This window comes from Pipistrellus hanaki (genome assembly GCF_964339955.1).
Source record: "Pipistrellus hanaki genome assembly, chromosome: 5".
Lineage (NCBI taxonomy): Eukaryota > Metazoa > Chordata > Mammalia > Chiroptera > Vespertilionidae > Pipistrellus > Pipistrellus hanaki.
Genome location: NC_140507.1, coordinates 31,017,144 through 31,043,232, shown reverse-complemented (window position 1 = coordinate 31,043,232; position 26,089 = coordinate 31,017,144). Strand labels below are relative to the sequence as shown.

Sequence of the window (26,089 nt, the reverse complement as noted above, 5' to 3'; positions counted from 1 at the left end):
AACCTTCATTTGCATGGTAGGTGTGTCATTCTGTTCTCTGGGTGAGTGACAATTCATTACATCTATAGCAGCAACAGCCTAAAAATTTACAACTCAAGCTTTATGACAGTTCAGTTCATAAAAAAAGAATTAATATTGGGTCTAAGTCAATTTTGATGATCTGTCTAATAACCAAGTATTACTATTTAGTTAACACTTATATAGCAACTAGAGGCCCGGTGCACGAAATTTGTGCACTCGAGGTGGGGGATCTCTCAGCCCAGCCTGTGCCCTCTCGAAGCCCTTGGGGATGTCTGACTGACAGCTTAGGCCTACACTGTCAGTCAGACATCCTTAGCATTTATAAACCCAAATTGCCTCGGAGGTGGGAGAGGCTCCCACCACTACCGCTGAGCTCACCAGCTGTGAGCCCGGCTTCTGGCTGAGCAGTGCTTCCCTGTGGGAGCACACTGACCATGATGGGGCAGCTCCTGCATTGAGTGTCTGCCCCCTGGTGGTCAGTGCATGTCATAGCAACTGGTCATTCTGCTGTAGGATCAAAATCGGTTCTCTGACATGTCCCAAGGGGTCCCATATTTCAAGAGAGTGCAGACCACTCTAAGGGACCTGACCAGTGCACAATCAAAGCCAGGGAGAGATGCAGGAGGTTGGTCAGCTGGGGAGGGACTGTGGGAGGGCTCCAGGGCATGTCTGTCTCATCGTGCTCAGTCCTAATCATCCAGACCCAGCAGCAAGCTAACCTACTGGTTGGAGCATCTGCCTCCTGGTGGTCAGTACACATCATAGCGACTGGTCAGCCAGTCAACTGTCTGCCCCCTGGTGGTCAGTGTACATCATAGTGAGCTGTTGAGCATATCATTAGCATATTATGCTTTGATTGGTTGCACAGCCCAACCGACGACCAGACACTTAGCATATTAGGCTTTTGTTATATAGGATTACCATATGTCAGGCACTGTCCTAAATGCTTTACATGCATAGCCCTCTTTTCTATCCTGTGGGGAGGGCAATAAGTATCCCCTAGGCAGATGACAGGGGAGGCAGGTCCCAGAAAGGTGAGTCCCCTGCTATGGCCATGTGGCAAATAAGTGATAGAGATGGGACTTCGAGCCAGGCAGCTGGACTCAATATCTATGCTCTTAACCCCCATTCTCTTCTGCCACTCAATACTTAGCAATATTTTATTTTGACAAACTGCTGTTTTTAACATGATGTGAAAGGGGACCTTGAGCCCCAAGCCTCCCTTTCCTCAAAAGGCTGCCAAGAGCTGCACTCCTCCAGCTTTCAGGGGTCCAACCAAGACCAGAGGAGCAGGGCGAGGGAAAGCCATCCTGCTCCCCTCCCAGACCCCACCCCCAGAGGGGACCACTCGGCAGGCTCTCAGCTCCCACTGCTGCTGTCATTACTGACCAAGAAGAAGCCACATGATGATGCACCGACTGCCAGGCACCAAGGATGCCCCTCAGTTCGTGGGCACGCCAGCATGGCGAAGACAGTGACTCCGGGGGAGGTGACCTATTGACACATTACTCCTCAAATGCAAATAGCCCTACTGGCCTTCAGACAGAAGGGAATAAAAGAATCTCCCGGTTACAGACATGGGAAGGTACCATCAATGAGGTCGCAAACCCTCTTTGTGCAACCTAGAGTTCCTCCTGAGATCAATTCGGGTTTATAAACGCCATTCAGTCCACGCTAGAGTGCTAGGATTGTTAAAAATCTACCCAAGCTCATCCTCAGGAAAGAGCAGGCACCACCTTTTCAAACAACTCACAAAACACAATCCCTTGATATTTGAGACATCACGTTTCCAAGGGAAGTCATTCATTGCATCCTCCAAGGTGTCCCTCCTGTGCCTCCCTTTCCCCCCACTCAGGGGAGCCAGGGGCCAGCCAGTCTGCTGCACAGACAGAGCACCAGAGCCCAGGGAGCTAAGGAACTCACCCCCGTGTGATGCCACGCCAGACTGAGACTAAAACCCAGGTCTCCGTAAATGCTTTCTTACCTTGTCACAAACTCGCATATGGAATATGTTTGCCTTCTGTTTGGATTGACTGATTTTGCTATTTTTAGTGCATCTACCACTAGGGTTTCTGCCTGATCCTTGTAAAAAAAACAAACAAAAACCACGAGATTTTCTGGTTTCATAATATAATGTTATGCTGGTTCTCTTGTTATTTGTATTTAAAATTATGGGGCACTACAAAGTTGTACAATGTAACATTGTAAATTTTGACTGGCTTTGTGGAGAAAGTTGAAAAATATGACACAGTAGGGAGCCATTGGTGTGAGGATGTCAATTCCAAATCCGCCCCACCAGAGAACACAGGCCAGAATGTGAGCTGTCTTTACAGTCCAGGGTCAGAGGCCAGAGAGGAAGAAGCACCAGCGTTAAACTGGCAGGTTTAATACAAACTTCTTTTCTCCTGTGGGAAGCAGCCCTGATTGAGAAAAGGGGAAATTCTGGCCATCAAAGCTTTTCAGGAGACTGTTCGTGATCTCTCTCTCTCTCTCTCTCAGGCTTTCTCCCCACATACAGTAACATTACCAAAGCAGACATATGGATTAGCCACATGGAAATGGCTTCTCTCTGTAACAACAGGACCAAAAATTGTGACCATAATTTGGCAGAACCAAGCGACACCACCCAACCTTGAAGAGCGCTGGTAAGGTCTGTGACCCCGAGGCGCGGGCGCGTCCAACCTTTCCTACTGAAAATCTGTATGTTCCAGCCAGTTACTTGAGGTGCATTGCGTTTTATATCTGAGATGTTTGCAATCAGCAAACAGACACCCACTGGGGACCACCAAACCCTGCAGTCCTCTTCTGCATGTCTGCCCAGTGTAAAAAGGAAATAAAATCCACTCAAACCCCAGCCTAAAACCAGGAGGCTATGTTTTAATTTCTGTTGGAAGGTTTAGTACCCTGGTTTTAATTTGTGAGTGTTTTAGGAAAAAAGAAAGTCCCTGAAATACCAACCCAGGAAATTAAGTATGGAAATATATCAAGCTAACCATGCCACAAACCATAATTAACTTATGTTGCACTTTCTATTAATTCCTACTCTGTATCTTTGGTTGATTTGTTCCAACAATTAATAAATTAGATGCCTAAATTAGTCTGTACACAATGTATATGCTAATCTATAGCATTCTTTTTTACTATTAAGCTTCACACACACACACACACACACACACACATACACACAACTTCCAGTAACCCTCATCCTTCCAACATTCAGATTATACCTCTTAAAGTACATCTTCTCTCAACTGTAATTCTGTTTTATTTGACGTTCCATGCCTTGTGTTGTGCATTGAGAGAGAAAATGTAAGGGAAGACGTGTTCTTGAAATAACTACCTAATTTTCATTAAGTTAGCAAGCATACAATTGACCACAAATAAGCAACACCAGGAGGTTGAGTCTGAAGAGAAATGTCCAAAAGTGCAAAGTAAGAATTAAGGTACATTTTTAGGAAATCTTGACTATTCAATTCCAGGTTCTGGAATATAGTGTTAAGTCCAACAAAAGAATGCAACATGAAGATCACTTTTTAAAAAATGCTGCAGCCTTTAGTAGACAGAAAAGAATCCTGAGTAAGACTGATTATCAAGGTAAGAAAATCCAACCTACCCCTCCCTCACCCGCCCCCAGGTACAACCAAAGGGACAGAGGTTCTCCCGCTGGCCAGATCCAGCTGGCCCCTCTCTGGAGCAAAAAGAGCCTTCCTGGGATTAATGGAAACTGGGGGTGGTCATAAAATTCAAAGAGAGCAGAAGCCACTGGGACAACTTTTTAATGGGCAATGTTAATAGATCACATCAATGACTATTTCCGTCTGTCTTCCGGGTGGAGGGCTGTCTTTTCCCCTGGGCTGGGAAGAAAATGAAGATTCCACTGAGTGTGTCTAAACAAAAATGGTCTAGAGATGCTGCAGTGTCTGCTTATGAAACTCAGACGAGAAGCAGACATCATGGGCCCTGTGGGCATTGGTTCAGGTCTCCCGTTTGAGCTCCCGCATGAGGGCTGCTGCGGTTCTCGCGTCCTATAAGCCACACCACGTATTCCCTTGACCATCTGCTTCCTAGGTGAGCCCTCCACCCGGCCACTGCCCAGAGCCGGAGCTGGTTTCAGGCCACTCCGGGATTACGAGGACACTGTGAAAAGTCAGCTTTGGCTTTCCCTCAAGCCTGATGGTAGAAAAATAGGGACTTTTGAGAAAAGTCAGAATTTCTTTCCCATCCCCCCTCCCCCCTCACAGATTGTAACATAAGCCCATTTCTGGGGCACTAATCAGTAGTTGCCATGCCACCTCCTCTTGGAATTCTATTTCTCTTTGACTCACACAATGTGGATGGATGCTTGTATCTGGGGGGCCCGTCTAGTCTGGGCCACACACACACAGCATTGCAACAAACGGACCAAGGTTTCAGACCCGAGCTCCTGGCTCTCCTTTCACTCGCCAGAAACCTCGGCGGAAGCGACACCTAGAGGGGAGAGGAGGAGAGGCTGCGGAAGCGCTATTCATCAATGCGGGGACAGTGATCAGAAGTCAGTGAGCCTGGACAGCTCCTGGGGACCAGCTCTCCGGGCGAGGACACAGGCCTGGCGGGGCTCCATCCGCCGGCCCCAGGCACTTCCCGCAGGCGGACACGCCGCACGGGCGCTCGCCGCGTGCCGGGCACGGAGAGAAACCCCACTGCTTCCAGCGGCTCTCTGCCCTTTCTAGGGCGGAAGGTGCAGAAGTCCTCAGGTGGCAGGCCCTGTGCCAGCTGAAGGGGGTCGCAAAGGCTCGCGTGGCTCTCACCCCAAACTCGAGAGGCGACCAACACGCGCCCAAAGAGGGGCGTTCTGCCTGGCGGAGCCTAGTCCCCCCGAAACTTGGACCGGGCTTCCTTCGCTAGCGCAGAGAGAGGCGGAGATCACCCACAGCGCGAGGTCCCTGAGGACCAAGCTCCCCTGCCTGGGCGCCCCCGAAACAAAATGCTCCCTAGTGACTCCCCAGATCGGGACACTGCTGCGCGCTCGGACCTGCGACCAGCCCCGCAGAACGGGCGCTGCAGGCTGCCCAGGGCCGCCGCCTCCGGTCCCGGTCCGTCCTCCCCGGCCTCCCGCGCTGGCCCCGCGCTCAGCCCAGACGCGGGGAGCTCGGAGCTCGGGGAAGTGAGAGCCCGGCGAGTCGAGCGAGCCCTTGAGCTGCATGCAGCGAGGAGACGCAAGTTTCCCCGCAAAGCTGGAGGGGGGGGGGGGGGGGCGCGGGAGTGAGCACGGGGCCAAGGGCACGGGTCCGAGCCCAAGGGCCGCCGCTCGCCTGGCTCGCCGAGGCCGCTAGGGGTCCTGAGCCCCAGAGCGGCGCCTGCAGGGTCTCGGGCCCGCGCGGGCGGCGGGCTCGGCCCCCACTGTTCTGCGCCCCCAGATCACTCCGGTCCTTCCAGCAGACGAGGGCCCCAAGTCCCGGCGCCCCAGCCTTTTTACCCCGAGTCCTGGCCCCCCCGCCGGGGTAGCCCAGCCAAGCCCGCGTCCCGTGCTCCCGTGCCCGCCGCCCGCCAGGCGGGCAAACTTGGCTCTCCGGCACCACCGGCCGGGAGGACCAGCAAGCGCCCGCTCCGGGCCCTGCAGGAAGAAGACGCAGACCCGCGGGCGCAGGGACCCCGACGGACGGGGTGCCTCCCGGCGCCGCTGGCGGCGGCTGGTCGCCCTCCCCGCTCGCTCCCGCGTACCTGAAGCGGCCGGGGCCGAAGGAAGGACCAGGCAGGTGGCCGGACTCCAGCTCCCGGGAGCGCCCCGCGGCGGCGGCGGCGGCGGCAGCGGCAGCGGCAGCGGCGCCCCGGCTCCGCGCTCGGCCGGTCTCGGTGGATGTTGGCGGGTCCCGGGCGCTCCGGAGGTTGTGGCGGTTCCAGCTCCCCGAGCCTCGGCTGCCCGCTGCTGTGCCGCCGCCGCCGCCGAGGCTGCCCTATTTCTGCCGCCGGGACCGGAGCCCGTGACGTCACCCGGCCCCGCCCACCAATCGCGGCCACCTGTGCGCGCAGCCCCCAGCCCGCCGCCGCTCGGGGCCGCGGGCCCAGCAGGTGCGCAGGGCTGGGGACTCCGGCGCTCCAGGGCGACCCCTGCGCCCGCCATAGGACCGAGTAGCTCCGGCCCCTGGCTCGCGGGAGCATGGCAGGTGGCAACCCCCCTAACCTGCCAAAACACACCACCCTCCCCTCTCTCTCCTTCCGGCTCCTTCTGGGACTGGATTCTTCAAGGCCGCGCGCTCCAAGGCCGCGCGCTCCACAACTAACTCGCCATGCAGCTTGTAGAGCCCGGGCAGTCCCAGACCCGGAGCTGTCCCCAGAGGCAAAGGCAAACGACACTCCCCCTGGCTGAGAGCCACCGACCCGCGAAAAGGCAGTGTGTGTTACTTTTCTCTCTTCTGAATCTGCCCTCTCCCAACTGCAGAATCTTACAAAGTCTTGGGCATAAATAGAAGGGCAGTCCCGGGTGATGACATTTGCTTAGCTTGGCCAAGCTGAGACCAGAGATTTTTGCAGCTGGAGCCCCATCCTCAAGCCTGGGGCTCCCAGACCTTTCTGGATCCCTCTTCAACATCCACAACTTTTTTTTTTTTTTTTTACTAAACCAATCTTTATTAATATTTAAGCGTTTTTTCTACTGCAACCAAGCAGTCACTTTTCTTCCGTTAACTGGTCTAGAGGTTGATCTTGAAGCAGAAATAAACTGGAAAGATCTTTGTAACAACTAGGACGACCCCCCCCCCCCCCCACCCCAAAAGTGGCCATACTGTAGTCCCACTCTGGCCCCAGCCCAGGCCAGGCTGGTGGTGATGGATGGGCAGGGGCCTCTCTGGGGGACTGCCCCTGCTCTGGCTCTGTGGACCCGGGGTGACTCTCTGGCTTAAAGGAGCAGTGTCTTGGCCATGCCCTGTGACATCAATGCCAGCTCCTGGCCTGGAGCAGGGGGAGGGGAGCTTTTCTGAGGATAAATTTAGTCGTCTCAGCAGGAGGGGAAGGCCACCAGGCTGATGTGGAGGGAGAGGCATTACATTCATTCTTTCCTTCCACAGATACGATGGAGCCCTCCCATGGACCAGGCACTGTGCCAGCTGCTGAAGAGAACGCACTGGATGGGCTGCATGGCCTCTGCCCTCACACAGGCTTTGGTTTGGGATCCAGCCCTCCCTCCACCACTGCTCAGCTGGTAATCCCGAGTCACTCATATGCCTGCTAGAGGCATCAGTTTCCCCATCTGTAAAATGGGAAGCTGGATGGGACCTGGGTGGCTTCCAGGTTTGCTATGATTTTCCACATGGACATCATGATTTAGTCTCAGAAGAGTAAAGACGCCTCCCTCCTCAGTGTCCCTCGGGCCTTGGAAGGCATGATGCTCTCTCAGATTTTACCTTTGCCAAGGCTACCCATGTCTGACCTTCAAGGCTTGAGGTCAGATTCTCTACAGCTGGATCAAGAAAGGGATGGCACTTTCTATCTTGGGAAAAATAGAAGAAAGACTAAAAGGCATAAAAGGAAGCGGGGCGATTTGGAAACACGCTGTATCTCCCTTTGAAATGTAATTCTAAGTCCTGGTCAAGATGGTGCCCCACAGCTCAGCGGCTGAGTTCATCTTCCCTCCCACACTGTGAGTTATTTGGGAAACCAGGTCTCTGTTCTCAGCTCCGAACACAACATCCCTGGTACAGCTTCATGGCCCTATTACATAACCCAGGCAGGCCTCGGGGGGGTGTTTTTAATAACTCAGGGTCATACGTACCAGTAAGTCAGGGTCTGCAGATTGACCAAGATCAGAAATAGCCCTGTTTACTGCAGGGAACAGGGACTGGACTTCCACAAACTGCCTCTACTTCCCAAAGAAGAGAGAGAATGTAGCTGCTACAAACCAGATGTGCAGGATACCCCTGGAGATGATGCTGACATCGGAGTGAGCTATTGTGACTACTGTGCATAAAAGAAGGGTGGAATTAAAAGTCACCTTGGAGTAAAAAAAAAAAAGGTGAAGTGTGAATGATGAAATCAGACAAGCCTTCGGGGAAATGGCATCAATGCCAGCACACCTTCGCACCTCTTTGTATTGCTCTAAATAGGCTGGATCTCACACAGAAATTTTCAGAATTTGCTTGAAACCCTGCTTCAGAACTTGAAAGAATACTGATAGTCTCAGTAGCCAACTAGGATGCTTAAAAATAATAAAAATTAAAAAAAGGTTAAGTTTCAACTTCAAACAATTTACTAAGTTTGGAATGGGAAAGATAAAAGGAAACACAAGTTCAGATGACTAACCCCAACCCCACTCTAGGTCATCGGTGAGAGATCTAGCCAGGCAGACTCCGAGACACACAAAAGGAAGTTATCAATGTATATATATATGAGACCAAGTTTAAAAATCATATATATATTATATATATTAGAGGCCCGTTGTACAAAATTCATGCAACGAAGGAAGCCTTCCTTCCTTTGGCTGCTGGCACCAGCTTCCCTCTGGCACCCGGGACCCAGGCTGGCTTCCCTCATCCACCTGCAGGCACCCGGGACAGCCCGGCTTCATCCGGAAGGGTGTTCAGAAGGATGTCTGATCTAATTAGCATATTACCCTTTTATTATATATATATATATTACTTTACTGGTTTTTAAACTTTTAAAACTTGAATTCTAACACAAACACAACCATATGATCAAAACTGCTGCCAAGTAGCGTGTCTTCAGATTGAAGCAGAGGTGACATGCAGCCAGCCATGGGATCAGGGAAGCGTAGGGCACCTTCTCCAGATTCAACCGGAAGTTTCCTGTCACTAGCTATGAGTCAGGCCCACGCCGGGCTGCCCAGATGGTGCCCAGAAGTACCCACTGGAAGCCGAGCCAAGAGGTGATGGACGAAGATCAGAAAAGGCAGGAAACCATCTTCCTTGTCTTGCATAATTTAGCATTCTGCTACCTGTCCAAAAAATGTCTGAGCAAAGTTGACTGAAGAAGCAGGCTGTGTCTGCCTTGGCTCCCTCTCCGGCAGAAGCGCCCGCCTTGGCTCCCTCTCCGGCCTCTGCCCCTCTCTGGCTGGGTGAGCCGCACCCTCTCTGGCCCTTGTTTCCTCATCCCCGAGTGGGGGCTGGGGGTGGGTGGAGTGCGAGGCAGTCATACTAAATGAACTTCTATGGCCATTTTCAATTACACAAGTCTATGCCTTTATTCTGCTGGTATCTACAAAAGTTAGGGCTTCTTCAATCAAAAAGAGCTATGAAGGTAAAGGTTTTCCCTTTTCCCTTAAGTCTAATATAAATGCTGATTTCTTACAGGATGGTTCATTTAGCCATCTAGAAATTAAGTGAATATAGGCAGCTAATGCAAAATCCTCAACCTAAAATCACACTCAGAAACAGTTTTTTAACTAATTTACAAGAAAAGTAGCCAGCATGAAGATCAGTAAGGTATGGATTCAATAGGTAAGTGAAATTTGGGAAACTTTTCAAGGCAATGAAGAAGTGGTGCAGAGTAAGAATTTTAATTAAAAAGCTGGGACAAAAGAGGTGATGCAGCGGTGGACAGGGGATTATGAATGGTGAAAGTGCAGGGAGATGAACAATAAGACCCTTCACCATGGTGTTGTTTCCAGAGGCAGAAGTCCCACCCAACTCCCAGGGGCTGGATGGTGGTGCCAGGGGCCTAAGAAAGGCCCTGATAGCAGGAGGAAGTGCAGTTTGACTGCTCTCAGAATCCCACGTGCACAGAAAGAATTTGGGACAAAAAAGCCAGGCCTCCAAACCACAAAGCACCACATCCTGGTCTCAGCCATGAAGCTCCCATTCCCCTTTTAGGAACTGGCTAAGGGGAGAAGAGGGGGGCCGGTCTGGCCAAGGAGAGGTGAGAGACAATCTGCCTGGGGACTAAAGCGATGCTTGAGAAGAGATGGTGTCTCTTTTCCCTCCTGATAGCCTCATTCATTACAAGGGACCCCGAGACCTACAGTCACCATCTTGTTACCCTGAGAGCAGCCACGCTGGCGGATGGAAGGTGGCAGAGCAGGGAGCTGGAGAGAAGCTGGAACCTTAATGGCCTGCTGAGATGAGCCACTGAAATAACCACGCTGAGGCTGCCCGACCTCGGCATTCCTATTTTCCTCATGGCTTACATCAATTGAGTTGAGATTTTCTGTGATTTGAAGTAGAAAACACACCAAATGAGAAAGAAGCTAAAATATAAATAAGAGTCTCATGCATTATTGCACTGGCCTCTGACACACACACGCACACAGCATGGGAGACAGGAACTACTAATGCTGTCACCATCTCACTTGGTTTGACCAAGAAACCTAGGCTAGATCAAAGGTTGGCGTCTCTTGTTCCAGGTGGTGTGGCTCAGTTGGTAGGAGCGACGTCCCATACACCAAAAGGTTGGAGGTTTGATTCCCCATCAAGACACACTCCTAGGTTGTAGTTCCATCAACTGATCAATATTTGTGTGTTTTTTTCTCTTTCTCCCTCTCCTTTCTCCTCTCGGGTAAGGATTTAAACACACACACACACACACACACACACACACACACACACAAAAAAAAAGATTGAAGCCTCCTGACTCCAATCCAGTGCTCAGACATGTTGTAATTGTCAGTTACAGAGAACATTTAGTTAACCATGACTCTCCATTTTCTAACTGCCCTGGATAAAAGCCAGTGGACATTACTGTACAGGAGGCTTTAAAGCTGTCGAATGCAGGCACCTGTCAGCACTGCGAAGCCATCTGTGACATGCAATGCCCATCACTACAACCCACCTCAAAAGGTTTTTACAACTGGTTTTGCCATCTTTGTGTGGCATGTGACAAAAGAATGACGAAGTTTTAAACAAGTTATTTTAGAGTATCATATTAAGTATTGTAGTCTAAAGTTTGTTCTAATGCAATGATTAATATTTATAATATACAGTCATTGCAGACAAATTTCCATTTGTATAATTTAACAAGTGTACAATGTTTGGCTTTTATTAAGTTATACAAGAGAAAGCATAATTTTCTGAAAAATGCACTAAAAAATGATATGTCATGTCTGGTTTGGGGACTGAATATATACTTGAAAGCATATTGGGATTTAACTCCATGACACAGCAGCAATTATAGGCAACACTGTTTTCCAAAAGTTGATGTCTGAATTTATAGAATTTTATGCTTAAAAACATTATAATTTTATTTTTGTAGCTTTTATGTTTTGTTTAAGATGACTGGAAGGGAGAGATTCCAGGCCGCTATTTGCATGCACTCTGCAAATAGTACATTGTGGGTGTGGGCAGAGGCTTTATTCTCAATAAATGAAAAGCAAAATTGGATATAATTGTCACTCTATTTTCTCTTCTTAACACTGTTTTTGAAGTACCAAAGACATCTTGATGTTTTATATAAGGATTTCTTTTAGGAGGTGAATGCCATTTACAGATTAGTGAAGGTAATTTTGAAGTAGGATTGTAGTCTTACCAGGTTTTGCTCTTAATTACCTTGTATTTCATCATTCGGTTCCTTATGTTTCTAGTCTTTAAACACAATCTATTGTGGGCACAAATCAAACATATATAACTAAGAATAAAAATAGCCCTGACTGGTTTGGCTCAGTGGACAGAGCATTGGCCTATAGACTGAAGGGTCCCAGGTTCGAGTCTGGTCAAGAGCATGTACCTTGGTTGTGGGCACATCCCCAGTCAAGGGTGTACAGGAGGCAGCCGATTGATGTTTCTAACTCTTTATCCCTCTCCCTTCTTCTCTGTAAAAAAATCAATAAAAATATTTTTTAAAGAATAAAAATAATAACAGTATCAACCATCCCAGCAGTCAGTGCCGTCCAGCCCAAAGATAGACTGAGTGATAGAAACATGAGCATCTTTGTCTGACCTCCACCTAACCTCTGTGTGTGCTCACTTGTTACACACTGAGAGGTTCACAGTCTTTTGTTATAAATGAGGGGAGTGAGAGGGGTAAATAACGTCTCACTTATTGATATTTTAATTTAAACCTTTCATTGTGAATATATTAGAGATTCACATCCATTTGTAACAAGTAAACAGAGTGACCACCTGCACCCTTTGCCCACTTTCCTCCAATGGTAACATCTTGCAAACCTAGAGTACAATATCCCAACCAGGATGCTGACATTGATACAGTCACGGTACAGAACCTTTCCATCACCACAAAAATCCCATTTGTAGGCCTTTCTATTCTCTAGAAATTTTATATCATTTATTTAGTATTCTTTTTTATTGCAGTTGTTGTTAATCCTCACCTGAAGATATTTTTCCCATTGATTTTTTAATTTTTTTTATTTTTAAATCTCTATTGTTGAAAGTATTAGGTATGTCTTCCTTTTTCCCCCATTAATCTCTTCCAGCCTGCTCTCATTTCCCACCCTGCCCCCTGCCCTCACCACCCATTGTCTGTCCTGAGAATTATGCATATATGCAAACAAAGTCATTGGTTCTCTTCCTACCAACCACCTTTTAAAGCCATGATCTTCCTTCCCTCTTCCCCTCCCTCCTCATCCCTAACCCCTGGCAACTACTCATCTGTTCTTATTTCTATAATTTAGTCATTTTAAGAATATGAAAGAAAAGGATACAATATGTAACCTTGGGCTTTTTTTCACTCAGCCTAATTACCTCGAGAGTCATTCAAGTTGCTTCACATTATCAATAGTAGTTCCTTTGTATTACTGAATAGTGTTCCATGATCTGGAAGTACCACATTTGTTGAACCACCTGAATTGTTTCCATTTGGAGCTATTACAAATAAAGTTGCTACAAACATTTGTATACAGGTTTTTATATAAATGTAAATTTTCATTTCTCTGGGATAAATGCCTGTGAGAGCTCTTGCTGGCTTGTATGATAGTGGCATGTTTAGTTTTTTTAATAAATGGCCAAACTATGTTCCAGAGTGGCAGCTGCATTTTATATTCCCACCAGCGATGCATGAGTGATTCCTATTTCTGCATCCTTGACTGCATTTGCTGGTGTCACTGTTATTTGACTATTATTCTGAGAGGTGGGTAATGACATCTCATTGTGGGTTTATTTTGCATTTCCCTAACGGAAAGAGATATTGAACATCTTTTCATGTGCTTACTTGTTACCTGTATGTTTCTCTTTGGTTAAAAGTCTCTTCATGTCTTGGGCCGTTTTCAAATCAAATTGCTTGATTTTATTACCGTTAAGTTTTAAGAGTTCTTTATATATCTCAATACTAGCCCTTTAGCTTGTTGGGTTTTTTTCATCCTACTAATAGGGTCTTTTGCAGAGCTAAGGTTTTTAATTTTGATGTGATCAGATTTATCAAGTTTTTCTTTTTATAGCTCTTACATTTAATGTCAAGTCTAAATTCAAGATCCCAAAGATTTTTCTCCTATTTTTTTTAATAAAAGTTTAATAGTTTTACATTTTGTAATTCAGTTTGTCACCCATTTTGAGTGAAGTTTTGTGCAAGGTCAAGGACTGTTGAGTGTTGGTGTTTAGTTTTGTTTTGTTTTGTTTTTTCTCTCTCTCTCGTTAATAATTTCCAATTGTCCCACCTCATTTGTTAAAAAGGCTATCTTTCCTTCATTGGATTTCTTTACACCTTATCAAAAATCAGTTGGGCAGGAATTGCAGAGGGCCCTAGAAAGCCAAAACAATCTTGTAAAAAGAGATGAAGGAAAAACAAAGTTGGAGAACTCACACTTTCTGATTTTAAAACTTACTACAAAGCTGCAGTAATCAAAACAGTGAGGTACTGGCATGAGGATAGACATATAGACCAATGGGATAGAACTGGGAGTCCAGAAACATACAGGCGTGGCCAATTGACTTTCAATATGGGTCCCTGGAATAGTTAGAGGAGTGCCTCTCTCTCCTCATCTTCTCCGAATGCCCAGGGCCAGGAGGTCCCACAACAAGGGGAACAGCAAGCTTTCGTCTACCAGCTCATGTGCTACCAGCCCAAGGTGGAGCCTGGATGGTGAACACACTGGTCACCCCACGTTCACCCCACCCGTGGTGACCTTTCCCACAGCCTCTGAAGGGTCACCGAGACATTCCCAGCCCCATTCTCCTTGCCCAGACTCTCCGTGAGCCAAGAAAAGAGTCAGAACTGATTTTTTAGAACAAAGAGAACGAATCTCTACTGTTCCCAACTAACATTAACATGCAGGCCCCACTCACCTCCAGCACAGGTATGTTAAGCAAACACAAAGCGACAACAGGCTCGGTGCGATGACAGAGGAGCCCACGGTGATCAGAGTGACAAGGTGAGCCTGGCCCACCTGCCATTTGTTAAGCGTTTTCACTCTGACGATGCATGAAATTATCCACCTGACGGAGCTGGGCCTATGCTCACGCCACCTTGCACAACACACATCCTCTCATTATCCCCTCGGTCACAAATCCCCCAGCGCGGCTTGATACTAATGAGAGCCTCATAAAGTCTGGGGGAATAGCCATCCCTGGTGCCCTGTGAGAGTGAAATTGCCATCCACAGCCACATAAATCACTGTGTCTGTCTCTGCTTGGTTGTCACACCTTGGAGAGCCACCCCGTGGCCTTTAAGATGTAACACGGTTTCTAGGACAGCAGACTCCGCTGCTGTCGGGGACACCTTGTACCCGGCTTCAAAGCAAGGCCAGAGTTTAGCTCTAATTATCCCAGCATGCCCCGGGCTCCGAGGCCGCCTCGCAGGGCGAAGAAAGGAGCAGGGTGTTCGCATCGGGGGAAGCGCTAAATGTGGAGCGGCGGCCTGATTCAGGGCACAGCTGTAGTCCTTTTTGATTTGTTCGTAATTTTCTACACTAGTGCTTCCAATTTGATACTGTCTGGGCCTGGGATGACAAAAAGAGTGGGATAACAGATGATGAGCTCAAAATACTGCACACCATCATGGTCACCCTGCATGTATGTACAATCAATATGTCACTCGGAAGAGGGACCATTGGCCGCCGGGCAATGTCGGGAATGTAAAATGTCACGGGATTCACGACGTGTTTCTTCTGTACTTAGGAGCTGTCATCGTCGCTGCCTCTTGCTCTGGAGGGGAAACAGGCTTGATGTTTCACAACCAGTGGCCTCAGACAAATGAATTAAAAGCCCAGAAGGAGTACTGGCGAGGCTTCCCAGCGGCCCTTCCTGCTTTGCCTGCAGGGGTGCTGTGCTCTGCTGTGCAGGTTACTCACTCACGACTCCGGCAGGCAGCTGCACAGACTGCTCTGTGAAACTGCACCCTCCCCGGTGGGGAAGTCATTTCCTTACACCCAATGCAGCAGCCGGGGCTGGGTGAGCAACGTGGAGTTCATAGTCCTAGGGGCTCACAGAGTGTCACCAAAGTGGGTGGGAGAGACCCGGCCACACAGTGCCCACACTGAGAGTCTGGCCCACAGAAGACGGTCTGGCACAGTGAGCTTTCTGTTACCAGGCTCGGCAGGGCAAGGGGCCGTTCCCTCTCTTCTAGATACTCTGGTTAATAACGCTGCCATTTAACCAAAACCGGTTTGGCTCAGTGGATAGAGCGTTGGCCTGCGGACTGAAAGGTCCCGGGTTCAATTCCGGACAAGGGCACGTACCTTGGTTGTGGGCACATCCCCAGTTGGGGGTGTGCAGAGGCAGCTGGTCGATGATTCTCTCATGGACATTTCTAACTCTCTATCCCTCTCATTTCCTCTCTGTGTAAAATCAATAAAATATATATTTTTTAAAAAAAATAAAGCTGCCATTTAGAAATGTGCCTGTGTAATCATCTCTTAATTATTTGAATATTATTAAAACTCCCTAAACTGGACAATGCCTTTAAACATGGTTTATCTTTGTTTAGAGGCACTTCAGCAAAAGTTTTAAGAAGACAATGCTATAATGTGTATCATAGTATAAGATTTTAAATATCCTGCCGGCAGCACTTCTCCTCCTAAGAATTAATCCTATAAAAATAAGGTAAAGCCCTAGCCGGTTTGGTTCAGTGGATAGAGCATTGGCCCATGGACTGAAGGGTCTCAGGTTCAATTCCAGTCAAGGGGACATGCCTGGGGTGCGTGCAAGAGGCAGCTGATTAATGATTCTCTTCTATAATTGATCTTTCTCTCTTTTTCTCCCTCTCCCTTTCTTTCTGAAGTCAATAAAAAACATATCAATATTAAAAAAAATAAGTTAAAGTATACAAATATATTTGCACATTTGTGTGTATATTATATAGAGATATGTGTGTGTATATATTAGTATACACACAGATACACTAAGATGTTCATTGTAATATGATTTTAATAGTGGTCATAAAGGAAATTATTTGAATGTATGCTAATAAGGATTTGCTAAATGAATTCGAGTATGTGCATAAAATAAGATACTATGGAGCCTTTAGGCTAATCCATTATAGCTATTTGAACTTATAGAGGACATTTTTTTTTCTTTTTCCTGCATTTCCAACAGCTTTTGAAGGCCAGAAACCCCACTCACCTCCCAGCCTCCTTTGCAGCTAGGACACGGGAATATAACCTGGTCCCACCAATGAGATGCGGCACACAGACTTCAAACAGGAAGTGAGGAAGCCAGTTCAGAGAGGGGGGGGTGTTTGCTAGCAAGGAGAGAGGTCAAGACAGCCTCCCTGCGCGAGGCTGAGTTTCTGGCACAGAAGTGGTATCGGTACTAGCGGCAGGAGTGGTTTCACCAACATGAGTCCCCAGCAGAGCCACCCGCAGCCCTTGGGCTTCCTGGGGGCGTTTTCTCATCAGGACAGCTCTGCAGGGCGGGTTTGGCCATTGTTCCGGAAAGCAGGACCCAAGCCTAGCTCTCGGACCCCCATTGCCTCTGTGAGCAGCCCCTCTCCTTTGGCAAGCTCCTTTCCTTCCTCAGGAGCTGAGTCAGCTTCCACTGCCTGGAAAGACATCCACGATGCAGGTATTCTTGACTCCGTGATTTCAGCTCTGTGATAACCCACACTTCTGTAACCACAGGGAGGGCCCATAAGCCCCCGCTCAAGTGCCAGCTTGAGGCCTCCACAGCTCAGCAGAGGGAAGCATGTTTGAGTTGCGCAGGATGACCCTCTGACTGCAGGCCCCTAATACAGGTTAAGGAGTGTGGCCCAGCAGTTTGTAGAATTACCCTTGAATATTTTATCACACCATGACCTTGTTGTCTTATAAAAATGAGCAATAAGAAGAGAAATCGAAATGTTATTTACAACAAGAAGATAAGTTCTCACATGCTTGATAAAATTGAAACAAAGAAATCACCGGTGCACTACAAGGAGTTTTAAACTTGTGGACTTCATGTATAGGAAGAAATTGCAAGAATGTGAATGAGGTACCAGAATAATCTTAAGGTCTTTAAAACGGTAATCACCTTAGAAAATGTATGTCGATTATGTACTTTCTCATATTTAACTTTTGAACATTTTTTCAGAAATGGTGATGTGTGAAAGCAGGAGAGTGCCCGTATAAACCAAGGTAAAATAAGCAGGATACAGGAGACCCCAGCTTTAACATATTCACGAAGGTATGTGTATGAAATAGACATTGAAAAAAATCTATTCTTAGACATACACCCTGCCAGCTCTGAGAAAGTATTAACTCTGTGGATTAAGAGTTTGAATCATTTCAAATTATAATTGTCTAAACCCTTAAAGATATTTCCATTGTGAAGAAAAAAAATATATAAGGGTTCTAGAACATTCCAGGAACTGGGGCCACTGTGTGGGCACAAGCCCCAGACGCTGGGCCTCAGGAGACCTCTGTCCTCTCCTTGATCCTCCTTCAGGCTGACGTGTGGTCTCGTGCTGCCACACCATCCCTCTGGGCCTTCCGTCTTGATCCCAAAAATTAGGAGGTTGACACATAGCCACATGGTGGCCCTTTAGAGATCCTTGCAATGAGCTGAGGGCTCATCCCACAATCCAGGGCAGAGCAGGGCACCCACCAGACAGGTGCCCCGCCCAGAGAGCCATCAATAGACACAGGCGCTAAACCCAGTCCAAGAGAAACTGCTTAACGACATGGTGTATCATGAACAAGACTAATTGACTGTCCTGTTTAATCAGGAGAGAGCCTGCCCCAAAGGCAGCATGGCCACAGAGCTCACAAGGTTCGGAGAGAAAAGAGTGAAGCCGGCATTGCCCCGCGTGGGAGGGCGGTGTGAGCCGGGCAGCAACCCGAGGGGGACAAAACAGCCCGCACGGAAGACCCAGGGCAGAAGGAAGCTGCTCTCAGGTCACTGCTGTTCTCTAACATTTCCAGTACTTATTTTATTCTTCTAGCAAACAAAAAGTATTTCCTAAATTCAGGCGGTTATCAAAATAAAATGATGCTATTGCAAAGGATGAAGGTGCTGTGCTTTGTAAAGCATGTCCTCCCGGGGGCCACGGGGATGTGCTTTGCCAGAAGGAAAGAGCGTTCACTCCGCTCAGACGCCTGGGTGTCCAGGGGACGTGTGTAATCTGTGCTTACGGCTGGCACAGCCCTTCTGGTCACCCGACTTCCAGTTCTCAGCTGTGCTGAAAAGACCACCCCAGCCCTCGTCCTCTCCTTTGTTCCAACATGCAAGTAAACAGTGAACGTGTCCTTTGTCCTTTCCGCCCTGTGGCAGGGCAGAGATTGAGCTGTGAAGCCGCAGCGGAATTGAAGTTCTTGCTGAAACCCTCTCCTGACCCCTAGCCATGTGTCTGTGGGCTTTAGCCCTGCTTTGTACGTGTCTCCGTGAATAGTGTCCAGGAAAAGACAGCAAGCTAAAGGCCCTGAGGTGGGGAACACACCAGCATGTTCTAGAAACACAACAAAATCCAGGAATGAGGTCAGAGCACCAAGGAAGACGAGGACTTACAGGGCTTAGGGGTCATGGTAAGGTCTTGGGGTTTATTCTGTAATGAGAAGGAACCTGCTGGTTGAAGGCAGTGGAATGCCATGAGCTAATGTAAGGTTTTGTGTCAGTCCCTCTGCTTATTGGTAGGAAACAGCCTGGCCGGGGATGGAGGGAGAGCAGGGACCAGTTACTAGACTGCTATATGCTTTTAGGCGAGCAATGAAGATGGGCCATGTGATCCCTTAGAGATGGAGAGAAAGAGGTGGGTTGAAGACATCATTTGCACCTATTACTGTCAGGAATGGATGGGTTTGGGGTATGAGAGAAAGAAAGCCGTGAGTTAAGGAGGGCACCAAGATTTTAGGCTTGTGTAAGTGGGTGAATGTGGTGCCGCCCGTTGAGAGAAGAAGATGAAGGGGGCTGAGGAAGACAGCAGGCTAAGGATAAACCTGGGAAATGCCCTCCCACTCCCTTCACAGTATCAGCAAAGTCTCCTGAGACTCAGAAAGCTATACCAGTTTTCTTGTTTGTTTGTTTGTTTGTTTGTTTGTTTGTTTAGGAACCCTATGAAAGGTATTTGGTTAACACGAAGGGGGACTGAGTTTATTGGTCACCGAGATCCAATTCCCTTGATATCACTCACCACACAGCACACCAATGCACAGAGAGTACCAGTAGAAGTGATGTCTTCTAAATGAGACATTTGTCCTCTCCTCTGTGTTCAACAGCCCACTGTACACTGAGGATTCCATTGATTGGGATATAACTTAATAACATTTACACTCCACCCAGTTGGGTCTACCTTCTACTCATCATGGTCTGGCCCCTACTGGAAGCTCCATTAGAAGATACAGGAGAGGCAATTTTGAACGATAAATCCTGAATGCCTGAACAGTCCACTACTTAGCAAACACTCCACTAAACTATTTTATGGTTTAGGTCAATGTCACCTCAGTATATTGAGTTCTGTAAGTGAACCATCCCTCCTGTTCCACCTCCTCCCCAAGAGTTTTATTTGGATTATAAAACTATACACAGTCTGAAGTTCTATGCCAGAAATGGGTTTATACATCCACAAATTACCCCCATCTCCTGTGAGTATAACACTATGCTGCTTAGCCTTTACACAAAGTAAGACACACACACACACACACACACACACACACACACACACATTCATACCCCAGAGCAGTGGTCGGCAAACTACGGCTCTGGAGCCACATGCGGCTCTTTGGTCCCTTGAGTTTTTAGCAAAGGCCAGCTTAGGAGTACCCTAATTAAGTTAATAACAATGTACTTACTATATAGTTTAAGTTTAAAAAATTTGGCTCTTAAAAGAAATTTCAATCGTTGTATTGTTGATATTTGGGTCTGTTGACTAATGAGTTTGCTGACCACTGCCCCAGAGTACTTGCGCGGTGAGTCAAGGTGTAGATTATTAGCGCAAGAAGGGCCTTTGATGATGATATAGCTCAGCCTCCCCATTGAGGTGGGAAACCCACAGAGGATGAGGGAGGGGAAGCAATGCTAAAATTTCCTCCAAACTGACTCAGACTCACAGTTCACACAGGTCTTTGTCACGGAGGTCTCCTCTCTCCAGTCGTCAAACTTTCAGAGGTGAAACTCACCACCAGGCCAAGTCGGAGGCCTCCAGGGAACCCACCACTCCGGGGTCACAGGAGACGCCCCTGTTTGAACACTAGCCCTGGAAATCTCTCAGAAAGTCCCCCCTCTGCTGCAGCTCAGCCCCCGAGTAGCATCTCCTCTCTCCTGCTGGGGATTAGCTGTTCTGCAGGTTGGGCAGGAAATGAGTTCTTTGCTGTTTATTGTGGCCAAATCCTGAAATGAAGTCAACATAGCAGTTAAGGCTGGATAAGCTGACGTCTCTTCATTAATTCATGAGGCACTTCACAGTCCACCACTGTCCGGTCGAGATTGACGGGAGCCGAAAAGGGAGTGCAAGTTAAATTAGGTCTGATAACTTCTGCTTAGCCGGCCTGTCAGGGACCAGGAAGAGTCAGCATCTATGATTTATTCCTATGTTAACCTCAACACGCACACATGCTGGTGTGGAGAGACGGCACTGGACTGCATTTCAGACGCGATCCCAACAATTTGCAGAGTGAAATCAGAGAAAGGTCAGCAGTGATGGGCCACCGGAGAAAACTCATTATTCCTTTGTTTATTCCTTCATGCTTTCATTCATTTGTTCACTCTGCCTTTCCGCTTCTGTACTTCTTACAATGGCTTGTGCTGGACAGGAAGAGGATTCTGGAGGGGAGGGGGGGGACCTCAATGAACTCATTTCTAGGCAAACAGGCAGATGATAATTTATCTGTATTTGAAGCAATTTCTAATGTCTCCAGCTCTGCTTCTCACAGGCCAAGTTGGCCTTTTGCAAACCTGTTCCTTTTCTCTCGTCTCATCTTCCCCACGAGCAGAAGGTAAATTTGGAGTGTTCGAGAACCCTAACAGCCACCACTGACAGATGTGTTAGTACTGGGCACTGACACTGAGTCCTTTACATGAATTGTCTTACTTCACCTCACCACAAGTCTCTGACCTGGGTACGATTCCTTTGCTCTTTCCATACCAAACTCTGAGGCCCAGAGAAGTTACACACCCTGCCCGAAGCCGCCAGGCTACAAAACAGGGGGGCTAAGCCCCCGTGGTCTGGCTTCAGAGTCCGTGTTCTTAACCACCCCCAATCCTGGGCACAGTCCTCACACACTGGCATCATTGGCGCTGTCTCTGGACCGCTCTGAGTCACAGTGGTCCCTCCCTGGACTCCCTGGTTCGCAAGCCAGCTTAATTTCCAGTTGATAATAATTAACGATGGAATGGTTATGAGTCACAGAGAAGAGTCCCTTATTAAGATGGAGAGATTAGGGGAGACACAAGCTCAGAGCAGTGGGTGGGAAAATCCGGAAGTCAGTTCTAGACATTTTTCTGGAGCAATTTGACAAGACTGGGATTATCTCTTCTTTGACGGTATTATTGAACACAGCTGTAAAGCCATCTGGAACTGGGGCTTTTTGGAAAGGTGATGATAATTCCATTTCTGTTTCTTTAAGGGTTATGATTTTAAGACCTTAGGCAACTTTCAGCATGTTTATATTTTTTCCAAAACTTTATCTAGTTCATCTAAGTATCCGATTTATGAGTGTATAGCTGTCCCCACCCTCTCTCTCTGCTTTGTTGATTCACATTCCCTCCCCCTTTCCCTCTTCCATCAGTCTTCCCAGAGGCAGTTCTATTTTGTTAGTCTTTCTAAAGCACACTTTCCGTTTTGTTGAATTCCCATTTGTTTTTATTCTCTAGATTTACTTATTTTCCTTTATGTTCTTCCTTCTTCTTTATTTGGGTTTACTCTGTTTCTCTCTTTTAAACTTTACAAGTTGAAAGCTTAACTCTTTTGCTTGCATTCTTTCTTTTTTTTTTTTTAAATATATTTTATTGATTTTTTACAGAGAGGAAGAGAGAGAGATAGAGAGCTAGAAACATCGATGAGAGAGAAACATCGACCAGCTGCCTCTTGCACACCCCCTACTGGGGATGTGCCCGCAACCAATGTACATGCCCTTGACCGGAATCGAACCTGGGACCTTTCAGTCCGCAGACCGATGCTCTATCCACTGAGCCAAACCGGTTTCGGCTGCATTCTTTCTTAATTCCTATTATATTTAAAGCTATAAATTTACCTCTGGTACTGCCTTACGTATGATCCACAAAATTTGACATAGGGTACTTTCATTGTCATTCATATCAACAAGTCTTCAATAGTTTCTCCTTGGTTTCTTCTATAACCCAATGATGTTTGGTAGTATTTTTTAAATTTCTAGACATACAGAATTATAAATTTTAATTTAATTGCATCATTGTCAGAAACATTGTGTTGTATACATAATGTTGATTCTTTTAAATTTACTAAAGCTTCTTTTGTGGTCTACCAGATAATTTGTTTGTGTTTGTTCTATTTGTGTATATATTAAAAAAAAAAAAAGGATTTTGTTTCTTGGGACAGATACATATAAGGACTATAATGTTCTATATCTCATTATTTTTATTGCTCAACTTCTAGTTTTTGAGAGGGTAAATAAAATCCTCAACTATGATATTTTTATTTATTATGTCATCCTAGATCTGTCAATTGTTACTTTATGTATTTTGATGTTATATTGTCAAGGATGTACATGTTCATGATTATTATATTTTTTGATATATTATTTGTTTTAGCCATATATCTTCATCTTCCCCTCCTAATATGTATGCCTAAACTATTATTTCTTTCATGCTAAAATTTCTATCTTGGCTTATGTTTGGTAAATCATTTCCTATTTATCCTCTCTGTATTGTTTTGTTTTTAATATGTATTTGTAGGCAATCCATTGCTTGTTTTTTTTTATGGTTTTTTGTTTGTTTTTTAGTTCTTATCTTCTGTTTAATTGTTCATGCTGTTATAGATATTCTCCCTTTCTCCCCTTTTGCATCCCTTGACCCTGCCCCCACCAGCCCCTAGGGCTTCACCACATTATTGTCTGTGTCCGTGGGTTATGCATATATATGTATGTAAGTACTTTGGTTGCTCTCTTTCCTTCCTCCAGCCCTCACCTCTGAAATCTGTCAGACTGTTCCATTAACCCTTTCCCTGGTCCTATTTTGTTCCTCAGCTTATTTTGTTCTTTAGATTCTGCATATAAATGAGATCATGTGATATTTGTCTTTCCCTGACTGGCTTATTTAACTTAGCATAATAATCTCTAGGTCCACCCATGCTATTGCAAAGGGTAAGAGTTATATTTTAATTTAATTAGAGAGTCTATATTTTTATGGATTTAAACTATTTATATTTATGTAATTCCTCCTACATTAATATTTATTCCTGCCTTTTTTACATTTATAATTTTCCATATCTTCTTTTTATTTTATTCCCTTACTCTCCTATATTCTGTTGAGTAGATGGAATTTTCTTCTGGTTTGAAAATTATACATTCTACATTTATTCCTCTAGTAGCTTTCCATAAGTTATTAAGAAAAATAAATTTTCCCCTGTCGATTTCTTAAGTTCTCAAATTTGTATTTGTTCCTCCAGTGAGAACAGAAGGATTAAAGAAAGGAACTAAATAAGGGAGCAAGAGGTGAACAAGGAATAGAAAAAAAGGTAAATCAAAATAAAGAAAGAAAGAGCTGGCGTCTGAGGAACTAAACCAGGAGTCCTGCACTCCCAGCGCCGCTGCACTCAGACAGTGCGAGCTGTAGGCTCCATTCCCTCCTTTTGTGCAGCGTCCCCAGGTCACTCCTAACGTCCCTTGTCTGGGAAACATTACACATCATTGCATGATTATTTACCATGATTATTTACCATTATTGCGGCCGAGGCCCTCCTTCAGGCCGGGGGCACAGCAGTGAACCAATGGCCCCCTCCTTGCCCACCTAGAGCCCACAGCTGAGATGAATAGTTTAAAAAGCAATTACAAGAGAACAGGGAAGTACAGGGCACCTGGGGAGCATCCAGCAAAGGAAACCCCGCTGCCCTGTGGGAATCAGGGAAATCCCACCGAAGTGATTATCTAAGCTGATAAGAAGGCTATAGCTCCTTCATCAATGGGTGCCAAGGGCAGAGACTGGCCTTAACTACTGCCCACCTGCTGGCCACTGGTCCTCTGCATCCCATGGCGCTGTGGGCTGAACACACCCAGACTGTGGTCAAGGCTGCGGTGCTAGCACTTGGCCCAGAGCCCAGGCTCTCTCGGTACACGTGTCCAGAATTCACAAGGTCCCCACCCTGTCCCATCTCCCAGGCCATATCAAGGGAACTGCAAACTGATGTCCATGTGACCACCAGTTCCTGAGTTTACCACCGTTCTACATCACCAATCTGCTCCGGGTCTGTCTTAATTTTCTTTTATGCACAATCACACGCACTAGTTTAGACAGATCAAGGCAGGAGTCTGAGTTGGGAAATCTTTGAAAGAAAAACACCCGTTATTACTGCCTCCAAAGACCAGAGTAAGTCCAGTGAGGCCCACTTCAGATGCCATTCACACTGGCTTTAATGAGCAGATAGAAACAAAACAGTATGGAAACAGGAAAGGAGATTATGAGCTCCCGCTTTGGAGACAACCTCCTGTGCTCAAACCCCGATTTTTCTGCCTACTGTCACCGTGACCTTGGGGAAAACCTGAAATGCTCTGAGCCTCAGGTTTCTCATTTTTAAAGACATGGGTTATAGTTTCACATGGTGGTGGGGAAGATCAAACAGCACCATGCTTGTGATGCTTAGCCCAGAGCTTCACACTTAACGAAGGTCAAACAGGCAGGTGCTTACTGTTCGTGTTGGTATAAGTAATAGCATTAGCAGTAGTATCACCATATTAGTGCCTAACCTAGGGTTACTAATGAAGAAGGTAGTTTCACTGCTTCCTCAATGGATGCATGATACCTAATCTACAATATTTGCTAATCACTTCTTAGAATTGGTCCAACAAAATGCAAAGCTCTTGGTCATGAAGATAAGTTTGTAATTAAGTAAGGGGAGGGTAACGGATTCTTTAGGGACTTCTGTGTTGTCCTGAAGTTTGCATCATTGCTTCACTCCAGAACCCAAGATATCTGATCGCATTCTTATTGACCTGTCCTTGTACACTCATTTATTCATCCATCATTTATTCAACAAATATCTGTTAGATGCCTGCCAGAGAGACTTTGCACAAAATAGGCCTTCCATAAATGTTGAATTTTTAAAAATAATTATACAGCAGAATTCAACTGTTTTTGTATTTTAATGTGTTTGTTAACCGTCCAGTTTTACGTTGCTTAACCTCTGAAACAAACGAGCTGATCTACAGCCAATACATTTGTACTTTCTAAGAATTGCTGTAGAAATGTTCATTCCGTCAAACTTCCTAGATTTCGCAAAAGGTGGCAAAACCCCAACTTCCTTGCATAGTGCAATGCTATAAATAGATAAGCTCACTAAATAATTATTTACATTCCTAAAACATGACCAGCTCTCTTTTCCACCTAATCCTCAATTTTCACATACTTTACTTTTTTCATTTGTAGTGGAAATGCTCTGCAGAAATGTTAATATTTGTCAAATCGCTGTGGGTGTTTCACTTTGTGGCTAATGACTTCTGAGCGTGCAGAGCCGGATTAGAATCTGAATTTGTACAACTTTTCTCCAGATCAGAGGATCACAGAACACAGACACCCTTTGAAGGTACACCATGGGGGAGGGAGAGGGGTGAGAAATATGATGCCCATCGTTCCTGCTAAAATATTACCTGAAAAAAAAATCC

The 26,089-nt window shown here is 46.4% G+C and overlaps 1 protein-coding gene across 5 annotated transcripts in view; it reads right to left on the bottom strand.

Moving 5' to 3' along the window:
- The window catches only part of FSTL4 (follistatin like 4), a 518,038-nt gene that overhangs the window by 294,145 nt on the left and 197,804 nt on the right, over positions 1 to 26,089 (bottom strand). For 2 of the 5 annotated variants that reach the window (XM_084886588.1, XM_084886585.1), the window contains exon 1: positions 5,722 to 5,927. The exons of 2 other annotated variants lie outside the window; for them this stretch is intronic. The gene's annotated coding sequence lies outside the window, so the exon portion shown is untranslated. Of the gene's footprint in view, positions 1 to 5,721; positions 5,928 to 26,089 lie in introns of those variants that run through there. One more of the 5 variants, XM_084886589.1, reaches the window with a different exon arrangement.